At 44.5% G+C, this 15,032-nt stretch overlaps 1 pseudogene; it reads left to right on the forward strand.

The window, feature by feature from the left end:
• Positions 1-6,419: 6,419 nt before the first annotated feature.
• LOC137363828 (histone H2B 1/2-like) lies at positions 6,420-9,394 on the forward strand (annotated as a pseudogene).
• The last annotated feature ends 5,638 nt before the right edge of the window (positions 9,395-15,032 follow it).

The following is a 15,032-nucleotide window of genomic DNA, read 5'->3' on the forward strand; positions in this document are numbered from 1 at the left end:
CCCATAGTGTACCTTAAGATACAAGTTACATGCAAGTCCAACATTCATTACAGTGAAATATTTAAAGCTGCTGAAAGATATTGTAACCTGAGACACAAATTAGATGCCAGTTCAGAACTCACCCACACTGTAAAATTGAAAGATACAGAATCAATTCCATTAGATCTAAACATTATATACCATTCTAAAAACTCAAACAATATCAAACTGAAATACAGTATTGATTCCATTCATATAGATTGATCGAAACAATACCAGTGCAAAAATCACATGCAGTATCAGATTGAGCAATGCTGATATGAAGTCTAAACTGATGTAAATTAGATGCCAGTGCAGAACTTACCCAGACTGCGGAATTGAAAAATACAGTAGACTGAGATACGGATTATTTACCAGCCAAAAACATCTCATACATTATCAGAGTGAAATAGATTATCAATTCCATTTGTGTAGACTGAGCTCCACATTACAAACCAGTATAAAAAAAATCTCATATCAGGTTGTTTTAGTTATTATGCTACAAGACTAATAATCCAGAAGTCTCGAGTAATGATCCAGAGACATGAGTTCAAATTCTACGACAGAATCTGAGTAATTTAATTTCAGTTAATTAAAAAAATCTGGAATTAAAAAATCTAGTATCAATACTAGTGACCTTGGAACTACTAGATTCTTGCAAGAAAATCCATCAGATCCAGGAATGTCCTAAAGAGAAGGAAATCTGCCATTCTGACCCAGTCTGGCCGATAAGTGATTCCAGACCCACAGGAATGTGATTCAATCTTAACTGTCCTCTGAAATGGCCCAGTAAACCACTCAGCATAATTGTAAGAGTAATTACTGATGGGCAATAAATACTGACCTTGCCAGCGATGTCAACATCCTGTGAATGAATAAACAAGCAGTATCAGACTGAGAAATAACATTATATATTCCATTGGAACAGACTGAAGTACAGATAACATAGCACGCCATAAATCTATAGTGTTCGAATGAAAGATACTGTCTCAATTATTTATTGCAGCCTGAGCTACACATTACATACCTATTTTTCTTTTTTAGAATTAGAACATTACAGCGCAGTACAGGCCCTTCAGCCCTCGATGTTGCGCCGACCTGTGAAACCATCTGACCTACACTATTCCATTTTCATCCATATGTCTATCCAATGACCACTTAAATTTCCTTAAAGTTGGTGAGTCTACTACTGCTGCAGGCAGGGCGTTCCACGCCCCTACTACTCTCTGACTAAAGAAACTACCTCTGACATCTGTCCTATATCTATCACCCCTCAACTTAAAGCTATGTCTCCTCGTGTTTGCCATCACCATCCGAGGAAAAAGACGCTCACTATCCACCCTATCTAACCCTCTGATTATCTTATATGTCTCTATTAAGTCAACTCTCCTCCTCCTTCTCTCCAACGAAAACAACCTCAAGTCCCTCAGCCTTTCCTCGTAAGACCTTCCCTCCATACCAGGCAACATCCTAGTAAATCTCCTCTGCACCCTTTCCAAAGCTTCCACATCCTTCCTATAATGCGGTGACCAGAACTGCACGCAATACTCCAGGTGCGGTCTCACAGAGTTTTGGACAGCTGCAGCATGACCTCGTGGCTCCGAAACTCGATCCCCCTACTAATAACAGCTAACACACCATATGCCTTCTTAACAGCCCTATTAACCTGGGTAGCAATTTTCAGGGATTTATGTACCTGGACACCAAGATCTCTCTGTTCATCTACACTACCAAGAATCTTCCCATTAGCCCAGTACTCTGCATTCCTGTTACTCCTTCCAAAGTGAATCACCTCACACTTTTCCGCATTAAACTCCATTTGCCATCTCTCAGCCCAGCTCTGCAGCCTATCTATGTCCCTCTGTACCCTACAACATCCTTCGGCACTATCCACAACTCCACCGACCTTTGTGTCATCCGCAAATTTACTAACCCACCCTTCTACACCCTCATCCAAGTCATTTATAAAAAATGACAAACAGCAGTGGCCCCAAAACAGATCCTTGCGGTACACCACTAGTAACTAAACTCCAGGATGAACATGTGCCATCAACCACCACCCTCTGTCTTCTTTCAGCTAGCCAATTTCTGATACAAAGCTCTAAATCACTTTCAACCCCATACTTCCGTATTTTCTGCAATAGCCTACCATGGGGAACCTTATCAAACACCTTACTGAAATCCATATACACCACATCCACTGCTTTACCCTCATCCACCTGTTTGGTCACCTTCTCGAAAAACTCAATACGGTTTGTGAGGCACGACCTACCCTTCACAAAACCGTGCTGACTATCGCTAATGAACTTATTCTTTTCAAGATGATTATAAATCCTGTCTCTTATAACCTTTTCCAACATTTTACCCACAACCGATTTAAGGTTCACCGGTCTATAATTACCAGGGCTGTCTCTACTCCCCTTCTTGAACAAGGGGACAACATTTGCTATCCTCCAGTCTTCCGGCACTATTCCTGTCGACAATGACGACATAAAGATCAAGGACAAAGGCTCTGCAATCTCCTCCCTAGCTTCCCAGAGAATCCTCGGATAAATCCCATCTGGCCCAGGGGACTTATCCATTTTCACACTCTCCAAAATTGCTAACACCTCCTCCTTGTGAACCTCAATCCCATCTAGCCTAGTCGCCTGAATCTCATTATTCTCCTCGACAACATTTTCTTTCTCTACTGTAAATACTGATGAAAAATATTCATTTAACACTTCCCCTATCTCCTCTGATTCCACACACAACTTCCCACTACTATCCTTGATTGGCCCTAATCTAACTCTAGTCATTCTTTGATTCCTGATATACCAATAGAAACCGTTAGGGTTTTCCCTGATCCTATCCGCCAATGACTTCTCGTGTCCTCTCCTTGCTCTTCTTTGCTCTCCCTTTAGATCCTTCCTGGCTAGCCTGTAACTCTCAAGCGCCCTAACTGAGCCTTCACATCTCATCCGAACATAAGCCTTCTTCTTCCTCTTGACATGCGCTTCAACTTCTTTAGTAAACCACGGCTCCCTCGCTCGACAACTTCCTCTCTGCCTCACAGGTACATACTTATCAAGGACACACAGTAGCTGCTCCTTGAATAAGCTCCACATTTCGATTGTTCCCATCCCCTGCAGTTTCCTTCCCCATCCTACACATCCTAAATCTTGCCTAATCGCATCATAATTTCCTTTCCCCCAGCTATAATTCTTGCCCTGCGGTATATACCTGTCCCTGCCCATCGCTAAGGTAAACCTAACCGAGTTGTGATCACTATCACCAAAGTGCTCACCTACATCTAAATCTAACACCTGGCCGGGTTCATTACCCAGTACCAAATCCAATGTGGCATCGCCTCTGGTTGGCCTGTCTACATACTGTGTCAGAAAACCCTCCTGCACACACTGGACAAAAACTGACCCATCTGAAGTACTCAAACTATAGTATTTCCAGTCGATATTTGGAAAGTTAAAGTTCCCCATAACAACTACCCTGTTACTCTCACCCCTGTCGAGAATCATCTTCGCTATCCTTTCCTCTACATCTCTGGAACTATTCGGAGGTCTATAAAAGACTCCCAACAGGGTGACCTCACCTCTCCTGTTTCTACCCTTGGCCCATACTACCTCAGTAGACGAGTCCTCAAACGTCCTTTCTGTCGCTGTAATACTCTCCTTGATTAACAATGCCACACCCCCCCCCTCTTTTACCATCTTCTCTGTTCTTACTGAAACATCTAAATCCCGGAACCTGCAACATCCATTCCTGCCCCTGCTCTCGCCATGTCTCCAAAATGGCCACTACATCGAGAACCCAGGTACCAACCCATGCTGCAAGCTCACCCACCTTATTCCGGATGCTCCTGGCGTTGAAGTAGACACTCTTTAAACCAGGTTCTTGCTTGCCAGTGCCCTCTTGCGTCCTTGTAACCTTATCCCTGACCTCACTACTCTCAACATCCTGTACACTGGAACTACAATTTAGGTTCCCATTCCCCTGCTGAATTAGTTTAAACCCCCCGAAGAGCACTAGGAAATCTCCCCCCCAGGATATTGGTACCCCTCTGGTTCAGGTGAAGACCATCCTGTTTGTAGAGGTCCCACCTACCCCAGAAAGAGCCCCAATTATCCAGGAAACCAAAACCCTCCCTCCTACACCATCCCTGCAGCCACGTGTTCAACTCCTCTCTCTCCCGATTCCTCGCTTCGCTATCACGTGGCACGGGCAACAACCCAGAGATAACAACTCTGTTTGTTCTCGCTCTAAGCTTCCACCCTAGCTCCCTGAATTTCTGCCTTAAATCCCCATCTCTCTTCCTACCTATGTCGTTGGTGCCTATGTGGACCACGACTTGGGGCTGCTCCCCCTCCCCCCTAAGGATCCCAAAAACACGTTCCGAGACATCACTATCTAAAATCGCAGACAGTTTCAGACTGAGATACAGTATTTATTCCATTACTACAAACTGAGCTACTTGTTCCACAGGATTTCTAAATACTGAACAAGTCTGGTCTCTTTTGTTTGGAAAAGAGGAAGCTGAAGGATCACCTAATAGAAGCACTGAATTATATGAAAGGATTTGATAGGGTAGAGGTAGAGATATTTCCCATTTGTGGTGGAGTCAAAAGCTGTAAATATGAAATAGTCAGGAATAAATCAAATAATTAATTCAGGAGAAACTTCTTTAACCTGCTTTAGACCTGGTTCGAATCTGGAACATGCAGCACTTGGGTTGATGAGAATTGTTACATTTAACATCAAATTAAATGATTGATAAATTAAATATGAGGCAGAAAAGATTTGAGGGATTTGCAGATACAATTAGAGGAGGTAAGGTGGGAGGAGGCTCATGTGGAACCACCAGCACTTGGGCAGAATAGCTTGTCTCTGTGTTGTAAATTCTATGTAATTGTGTGTCGGATGAATTCTGAACTACAAACTATCCCAGAGATTAATGATTTCTGAATGCATCCCACACATAGAGTACCAGAGACTGACAGACACTGAACAAAACTCACACTCATAGGCAGTACCAGAAACTGACAGATACTGAATAAAACCCACACTCATAGGCAGTACCAGAGACTGACGGATGTTAAATGAGCCCAGATTCAAAGGTTTACAGTGGCAGAGAGGTACAACAGCAATCCTACTCTCACACACAGTACCAGAGGCTGACTGATACAGAATGAATCACACAGTTACATCCTGCAACAGAGACTTATTGGCAGTGTCTGAATCCTAAGCTCACATACAGAATTAGAGACTGACTGACGGAAGCATGAATTCCACATTCTCTTTCAGTAACGGAAACTGACAGATCGCCACAGATAAAGAATGATTCTTACTCTAAGGTACGGGACAACAGGCTCACTTATTTGGCACAGGTTCATCACTAACGTTTGGGCTAACTAAATGCAATAACAGCTCGTCTTGTTTCTTAGTATTTCTAAATCCCATCTGTCCAACAAAAGCTGAACAATTATTGCAGGTTGTGTCTGACTGTCTGATCTGTAAACTGCACTATATCACAAATTGCTGACGTTTTCTAGCTAAAAGTGAGAAATGCAACATAGGGGCAGAAATTGACATGGTCTGTCAGGGTTAAAGAAGCAGGTAATGTGAGGTAATAGATTTTTGTCTGTAAGTGCTGCACTGATATTGCTTCATATATTTATATTGAAAATAAAGATAATTGATTCGTAATAAAGGTTGTCTTCATTGATCCGATGATTGTAAATGTGCACTGTTATCTTTTACCAGTATTTACCATTGACCAGTATTTCTGTCTGTTTTTTCAGGATAGTATTTGCATTACTTCAAATAAAGAAAACATAACTACACAAAGAACTGAGCAGAATGCTGAAAGTTTCACAGCAAACAGTTAAAATAGAAAGCGATGAAATACAGAAAGATAAAAGCTAAAATACTGAAAACACTCAGCCAGTCCGGAAACAACTGTGGAGAAGTGAAGCTCGGGTTAATGGTCCAGTTCTGCGACCCTTCAATAAACCTGAAAGGTTGCTCCTACCTTCCTCTCTCCACAGATGCTGCGGGAAGTGCTGAGTGTTTCCAGAATCTTCTGTTATTATCCAGATTTCCAGTGTGTGCAAAAAGTCTCTTTTTGAATAAAATATTCCCTGGGAAGGAATTGTAAGATTTAGGTTCTGTGTTCACAGATACACAAAGAAGCGGGTCGAGCTCATAATGTCAAGCTCATAATAGTTTATTAAGAAGCAACAGTTTAAATATAATATTAAGAAGTAGCAGTTTACATATGAAGAGTTTAATTATGGTAATGCATAAGCTAAACAGACAGAAAAGACAAACAACCCGTAACAGATTGAATGGATGACCGGTCCCGGATCATACAGTGGGGAAGAACAGTGTTGACAGTCTCCCCGACGATGAGGCAGGTGAGGTGTTGGTGTCCTCAGTCTTCTTGAGCCAACCAAAGTGTCAATCTGAAGGCGACTCTTTCCCTCCCGAGCACCCAAAAAAGTGGCTCAACTTCGAGAGGCCGGAATGTGAGAAACTGCTGAGAATAAGGGACCCTCGCAGCCAGGACACATTTCCCGGTGGATTTTCCAATAGAAACTGGGACTGGAGAGAGTCTTTGGGAAATGGAATTCCTGAATGTAGTGAAGCAGTTAGTGATTGGTTTGTAGATGTTAAATCTGATTGGATGGCTGAAGAGACCAATTGTAGTATTACAATATAAAACCGTTGTGACATCATTGCCAATCGCCCAATCACAATCCTAACTTTCTCCCATCCCTCATTAGCATAGAGCATTTAATCCGCACTCGGAAGGGGTTTGGTTTATTTCTGTGTCTGAAATTGAATCTGAAAATGCCTGAAGAGAAGGCATCATCACCCTCATTTACAAGCAGAAGGGGGAGAGGGCAGAAATCAGAAATTGGCGGCCCATCTCACTGCTTAATGTTGATTACAAGATTCTGTCCAAAGTCATAGCCAGTCGAGTCAAGTCTTTTCTGGAGTTGGTGATTCACCCCGATCAGACCTGTACTGTACCCGGCAGGAAGATCTCTGATAGTCTCGCGCTACTCAGGGATACGATCGCCTCCGTACGGGACAGGAGGGTGGACACCTGCCTCATCAGCCTGGACCAGGAGAAGGCTTTTGACAGGATATCGCACACCTACATGATGGACGTGCTTTCCAAAATGGGGTTTGGGGAGGGAATCTGCAATTGGATCCAACTGCTCTACACAAACATCAGTAGCGCAGTCTCAATCAATGGGTGGGAATCTGAAACTTTCCCGATCAAATCTGGAGTCAGACAGAGCTGCCCTCTGTCCCCGGTCTTGTTTGTTTGCTGTATTGAACCCTTTGCTGAGTCTATTAGGAAGGATGCGAGCATGAGAGGGGTGACAATCCCAGGCAGCGGAGGCACTCAGGTCAAAACCTCCCTGTACATGGATGACGTCGCCGTTTTCTGCTCGGATCCGCTGTCCGTGCGCAGACTGATGAGCATCTGCGACCAGTTCGAACTGGCCACGGCAAGAGCGAGGCCATGTTCTTTGGCAACTGGGCTGACCGATCCTTTGTCCCCTTCACCGTCAGGTCAGACTACCTGAAGGTGCTGGGGATATGGTTCGGAAGGGCCGGGGCGTGCACCAAAACATGGGAGGAGCGAGTAGCCAAGGTACGACAAAAGTTGGGCATGTGGGGGCAGCGATCTCTCTCCATTGTGGGTAAGAACCTGGTCATCAGGTGCGAGGCGCTCACGTTGTTGCTCTACGTGGCGCAGGTCTGGCCCATACCCCACTCCTGCGCCGTGGCAGTCACCCGAGCCATTTTCCGCTTCGTCTGGGGATCTAAAATGGACCGGGTCCGGAGGGACACGATGTTCAAATCTCTGGACAAGGGCGGGAAAAATGTACCCAACGTGGCCCTCATCCTGATGACCACCTTCGTGTGTGGCTGCATCAAGCTGTGTGTAGATCCCCAGTACGCAAACTCCAAGTCTCACTACGTGCTGAGGTTCTATCTGTCCCCAGTGTTGCGAAGGATGGGCCTGGTCACATTGCCGCGGAACGCTCCATGCAGTTGGGTGGTGCCGTCCCACCTATCCTTCGTGGAGCATTTTCTGCGGGAAAACACCTTTGACCACCGGTCCATCAGGCAGTGGTCTGCACGGAATGTCCTCAAGGCCCGACGGGAAAAGGAAACGGTGGATCATGTCGGGTGGTTCCCCGAGCAGACTGTCAAAGTCATTTGGCGGAATGCCTCATCACCAGAACTTTCAAACAAGCACCAAGACTTAGCTTGGCTGGTGGTGAGAAGGGCCCTCCCCGTCAGATCCTTCCTGCACACCCGAAGTCTCGCGCCCTCCGCACAGTGCCCCTGCGTTGGCTGTGGTGGGGAAGAGACGGTCGCCCACCTCCTACTGGAAAGTGCCTTTGCAAAGCAGGTGTGGAAAGAGATGCAGTGGTTTTTGTCAAGGTTCATCCCAAGCAGCTCTGTAACACAGGAGTCTGTGCTCTCCGGGCTGTTCCCAGGGACGCACACCGAGACAAACATCAACTGCTGCTGGAGGACTATCAATTCGGTGAAAGACGCCCTTTGGTCTGCCCGAAGCTTGCTGGTCTTCCAGTGCAAAGAGTTGTCCACCACCGAATGTTGCAGACTGGCACATTCCAAGGTCCAGGACTACATGCTGAGGGACGCACTAAAGCTTGGGGCAGCCGCAGCAAAGGCTCAATGGGGAAAGACCACAGTGTAAGGTTCCCCCACCAAGCTGGACTGAGGGGCTGGATCCATGGGAAACCCCTCGAACTGTTTCGTTAATATTCTCAATTGCTGTAAATGTAAAACTGTAATTGGCATGACAATTGTGAAACGGAAGGGTTGGGAAGAAACTCATGACAGTATTGAAGGAAACTGATCTCCCTTGCAATGTTTGTATTTTTTGGTGCTGTTTGGAAACTGTTTGGCAATGTAATTTTTACAGATGTTTATGAATAAAGTATATTTTGGAAACAAAAAAAAAGAGAAGAAAACAGCTGCTAAGAAGGGCGCCAAGAAAGCCTTAAATAAACCGTCAGCAAAGGGCGGCAAGAGGCGCAGAAAGTCGAGGAAGGAGAGTTACTCCATCTACATCTACAAAGTGATGAAGCAGGTTCACCCCGACACCGGCATCTCCTCCAAGGCCATGAGCATCGTGAACTCGTTTGTGAACGATATTTTCGAGCGCATCGCGGGTGAGGCTTCCCGCCTGGCCCATTATAACAAGCGCAGCACCGTCAGCTCCCGGTAGATCCAGACCGCCGTGCGACTGCTGCTGCCCGGGGAGCTGGCCAAGCACGCCGTGTCGGAAGGGACAAAGGCGGTGACCAAGTCCACCAGCTCCAAGTAAAACTGCACAATGGACTGAAAAACATCCCAAACACAATGGCTCTTTTAAGAGCCACGCACAATCTCTCTGAAAAAGCTACATCATCTCAATGGTATCGATTTGGTTTTTTTGATGAAGAGTCTGGATCTTTCCAATTGCCTTTGTGATCTCTGCTTTAACCCCATGGATTCTGGGTGATTCACTTTCACTCTTGAGATCTTTGTGTCTCTACTTAATAATGCCGTGTAAATTAATTACTGATCACTGACCCCAAGTGCGCTTGGATCTCGGACGCGTTCATATTCGACCCCTTTCCTGTATCTCGTTAATAAAAGCTGACAGATCAGTTCTCAGTCACTTGTTTCCCTTGTTGAAGCTCGGCCTCAATAATTAATAAGTACATTATCTGGAAACCCCGCTGTTGTAGGAACCCTCAGTCTCACATTTCAACACCTGACAGTAAAAATCTTCTCTCCGCTTTTGTCTCCCACAAATAGGTTCAATCTAGAATCAGTGATGCGGTATCTTGACAAAGATTGATCTGAAATGTGTCAGCTTGCAGAATGCTGTGAATGAGACTTTCTGCCTCCGCTTACAGACTGTTTCAAAAAGGATTGAGAATAAACCCGAATAGATACCGGATTGTAAAAGTGTATCTGGAACTTGTGACAAAGTGTAGAATAATACAAGAGGAGAAAGATTTTAAATTGTTTTGCTGTAAAATGAAATTGCCTGTTAATGCGATATTCTATATTGAAGCTGCTCCTTGTTTTACAGATATATTAGCGGGCTTTTCAAATTTAAAAAATGGGTTGGAGTCTGACAATTTAGCGCCGTTATTTTCCGCCGTTATTCAGTGTGGAATCTCCGGATTGGTGAATTAAGCAGCTCTGGGATTGGAAACATGAACCACATCATGAGATGCAGTAACAGAGTGACCAAGCAGCAGCCTTCACCACTACCATCCCAGCCCAGAGGGACCAATGTCAGCGGATTTCAGCATTCTTTGTGAAAGTATTTGTGAGATTGTGGCCTGAGCAGACTGCCAAAGTCATTTGGCAGAATACCTCATCACCAGAACTTTCAAACAAGCACCAAGATGTAGCTTGGCTGGTGGTGAGAAGAGCCCTCCCCGTCAGATCCTTCCTGCACGCCCGGAGTGACACACCCTCTGCTCGATGCCCTCGAAGTGGCTGTGGTGGGGAAGAGACAGTTGCCCATCCTCGTTCTGGAATGTGTCTTTGCAAAGCAGGTGTGGAAAGAGATGCAGTGGTTTTTGTTGAGGTTCATCCTTAGCACCTCTGTAACACAGGACTCTGTGCTCTGCGGGCTGTTCCCAGGGACGAACTCCGAGACAAACATCAACTGCTGCTGGAGAACTATCAATTCGGTGAAAGACACCCTTTGGTCTGCCCGAAACTTTCTGGTCTTCCAGCGCAAAGAGTTGTCCAGGACCGAATGTTGCGGACTGGCACATTCCAAGGTCCAGGACTACGTGCTGAGGGACGCACTAAAGCTTGGGGCAGCCGCAGCAAAGGCTCAATGTGGAAAGATCACAGTGTAAGTTCCCCCCAGCAAAGTGAACGGAGGGGCTGGACCAATGGGAAACCCCTCAACTGTATCCAGAAAATATTTTGTTTGCTGTAAAATGTACATAGCATGTAAAATGAAATGGAAGGGTTGTGAGGCAACTCACTCCTGTATTGAAAGAAACTAATCTCATTTGCACTCCTTGTATTTTTCGACTTTGTGCTTTTTGGAACTGTTTGGTAATCTATATTGTTTTATAGTTTTTTATGAATAAAGTATACTTTGGAAATTTAAAAAAAGTGTCTGGAAGAGGGGCAGCCACTGCAAAGTCTCAATGAGGTATAAAAACTGTGTAAGGTTCTCCCACCAAAGTGAACTGAGGGGCTGGACCCATGGGAAGCCCCTCGGGCTGTATACACTGAATATGGGTTTGCTGCAAAATGGAAGGGTTGTGAGGAAACTCACTCCTGCATCAAAGAAAACTGATTTCCTTTGCACTTTTTGGGCTGTCAACTTGGTGTTATTTTGAACTGTTTTGTACTGTATTTTTTTACAGATTTTTATGAACAAAGTATATTTTGGGGGAAAAGAGGAAGAGGAAAAGACCAGCGGGAAAACTCGGGCCAGGGCCAAGGCCAAGTCTCACTCCTCCCGGGCTGGACTGCAGTTCCCGGTGGGCCGTGTTCATAGGCTCCTGAGAAAGGGCAACTATGCTGAGCGTGTGGGTGCCGGAGCCCCGGTCTATCTGGCTGCTGTGCTCGAGTATCTGACCACTGAAATCCTCGAGCTGGCCGGTAACTGGGCCCGGGACAACAAGAAGACCCGCATCATCCCCAGACACCTGCAACTGGCCGTCCGCAACGACGAAGAGCTCAACAAGCTGCTGGGAAGAGAGGCCATCGCTCAGGGCGGTGTGCTGCCTAATATCCAGGCCGTGCTGCTACCCAAGAAAACCAGCGCTCAGAGATCCCAGAAAAAGTAAAGCGGCCAAAATGTCATCTAATAAACCAAAGACTCTTTTCAGAGCCACCCACAGTATCTGTGAAAGGACTGGTTACTGTCAGGAGGGAGTCAGAGATGGAGTTATTGTAATGGTGCATTGACCAGTTTCACATCTGTCCAGGTGTGTTTTCCGTTCCCTCTCTGGATTTCGCTCTGCTCCTCTGCTCACACATCCCCCTGCACCCTCCCCCCCGCCACCCCCAATTAAATGAAGAACTGAACTACATGATGTCAATCAACAATTTAATAAATGCCGCCACCTTCAATTTCATAAATTTGGAGACCCCCTCGGTGCATTAATGATAAGTGGTTTGGTGCTGATGAATTAATTTAATAATGGAAGTATCTGGGTCAATTCTGGTCTGTTTTTCATTGAGACAGTTTGAATTCTTTTTTTCTCTCCGGTGATCAGAGCGCCGCTTCTCAATGAGAATTTGCTCCCGGAACAAAGTGCAGGAAGGAAGAGGCCTTTCTCGGGCTGTGTGTGGACAAGGTAAGGGAGACAGAACGGGAAGATTCTGCTATTGAAAATCATTGTTGTTTTCTGTCCTCAAACCTGTAATGCACGTTCCTGGTTTGGCTTTAGTTTCACACTGTTTGTTGTTCTTGAACAGTGAATAGAGGAAATAGAGCCGGGCAGTAGGGATGTGGGCAGTTATGCGAACAACAACTATTGCTGTCACTCGGTGAGAAGTATCGAGGAAATACTTTAAACAGCGGCTGTCGATTTCGGTTGAATGGTTGGTCCAATGAGAAACAAGGAAATGGCAGAGACTTTGAACAAGTATTTTAACTCAGTCTTCATGGTAGAAAACACTAAAAGCATCCAAAGAATAGTATAAAATCAAGGGGAAAAGGAGGGAAGGAACTTGAAACGATCATTGTCGCTGGAAAAAATGTATGAGGAAAACTAATGGGACTAAAATCTGACAGATCCCCTAGACCTGATGGCCTGCATCCCAGAGTTTAAAAGAAATGGCTCCAGCCATAGTGGATGCGTTGGTTGTAATCTTCGTCAATTCACGAGATTCTGGAACAGTGCCAGTGGATATTAAAACCACAAATGTAAAACCCCTATTCAAAAAGCAGGTAATGATAGGCCTGCTAGCCTAATGTCTGTCATTGGGAAAATGCTGGAATCCACGATTAAGTAAGTGGTAGCAGAACATTCAGAAAATTAAAGTACAATCATGCAAAGTCAACATGGATTTATGAAAGGGAAACCATGTTTGGCAAAATTATTAGAGTTCTTTGAGGATGTAACAAGCAGGGTATATGAAGGGGAACCAGTAGATGTAGTGTATTTGGATTTTAAAGGCGTTCGATAAAGTGCCATGTAAAAGGTTACAACACAAGATAAGAGCTCATGGTGTTCAGGTGTAATATATTAGCACGGATAGAGGATTGGCTAACTAACAAGAAACAGAGAATTGGGTTAAATGGGTCATTTTTCAGGTTGGCAAACTAATTAGTGGGGTGCCACAGGGATTGGTGTTGGGGCCTCAACTACTTACAATCTATATTAATAACTTGGATGAAGGGATCGAGTGTATTGTAATCAAATTTGCTGGGGATACAAAGATAGGTGGGAAAGCAAGTTGTGAGGAGGACACAATGAGTTTGCAAAGGGATAAAGACAGGTTAAGTGTGTGGACAAAAATTTGGCAATGAAGTATAATGTGGGAAAATGTGAGGTTATCCACTTTGGTATGACGTATAGAAAAGCAGAATATTATTTAATTAGAGAGTGAATGCAGAATACTGTGGTACAGAGGGATCTGGGTGTCCTCATATATGAATCACAAAATGTTAGCATGAAAACACAGCAAGTAATTAGGAAGGCAAATGGAATGTTGGTGTTTATTTCAAGGGGGATGGAGTATAAATGTGCAGGTTGTTGGTTCGACCACACCTTGAGTGTTGCATGCAGTTTTGGTCTCCTTATTTAAGGAGAGATATATTTGCATTGGAGGTAGTTCATGCAAGTACCACTAGGTTGATTTCTGGGATAAAGGTGTTGTGTTATGTGGAAAGGTTGACCTGGTTGTGGTGCACTCATTGGAGTTTAGAAGAATGAGAGTCAATCTTATTGAAATACATAAGATTCTGAGGGGGCTTGACAAGGTATTTGCTGAAATGATGTTTCCCCTCATGAGGGAATCGAGAACTATGGGGGAACAGTTTCAAAATAAGGAGTCTCTCATTTTAGATGGAGTTGAGGAGGAATTTCTTCTCACAAAGGGCTGCTATTCTTTGGAATTATCTACCCAAGAGGATGGTGGAGGTTGGTCATTGAATATATTCAAGGTTGAGTGAGACTGACTTTTGATCTACAAGGGAATAATTGGTTATAGGGGCAGGCAGGATAGTGGAGTTGAGGCCATGATTTGATCTGCCATGATCTTATTGAATGGTGGAACAGGCTCGAGTGGCAGAATAGCCTAATCCTGCTCCTAGTTATTATGTTCTTATGCTATAATGCCAGATGGAAATAAAAATATGACAGAGACTGCAATCTGAAGACAACAGAAGGCAGGTCCCTCCCTCTCTCACACACACACATGCAGAGTCCCAGAGACCCATGAGAGTAGCTCAACCCTCAAGACAGAAGACCAGCGAAACAAGTTTGAAAGTGTGCACTGGTCCCCAACAAGAACTGCAAGCCATAACAGCAATCAAAGACTTTACATCAAACCCAAAGCCAGCAACTGAACTCCAGCTATTGCTTCAAATCTTTTCCCCTTTTCCGTTTCTATTTGTGTGTCTGTTTATCACATATGTACGCTAGCGTGGTTGTGCTGCGTATCTTTATTCATTTTAACTGAATTAGATTTTTAAGGTTAATAAACTTACACTGTTCTTTTTTAAATCTGAGAAAACATGCCTGGTTGATTTCTTTGCCATTAGAATTAGGGAGTAGTGAAGCTAAAACGTGGTGTTTTAAAAAGTTAAACCCTGTTACAGGTAAGGAAGAGGCTGAGAGGGGGAGCCTTTCTCACCTGGTCGTAACAATGACTTTTCTAGCTTCTACCTCAATTGATCTTGAGTTACAGAGATATTTTTCTTTCTCTCTGTAGGAAAAACTTGAAGGAACCTGAAGGAAGGTGGTGATTCCCCAGCACAAGGA

Source organism: Heterodontus francisci, unplaced genomic scaffold (genome assembly GCF_036365525.1).
Source record: "Heterodontus francisci isolate sHetFra1 unplaced genomic scaffold, sHetFra1.hap1 HAP1_SCAFFOLD_221, whole genome shotgun sequence".
Lineage (NCBI taxonomy): Eukaryota > Metazoa > Chordata > Chondrichthyes > Heterodontiformes > Heterodontidae > Heterodontus > Heterodontus francisci.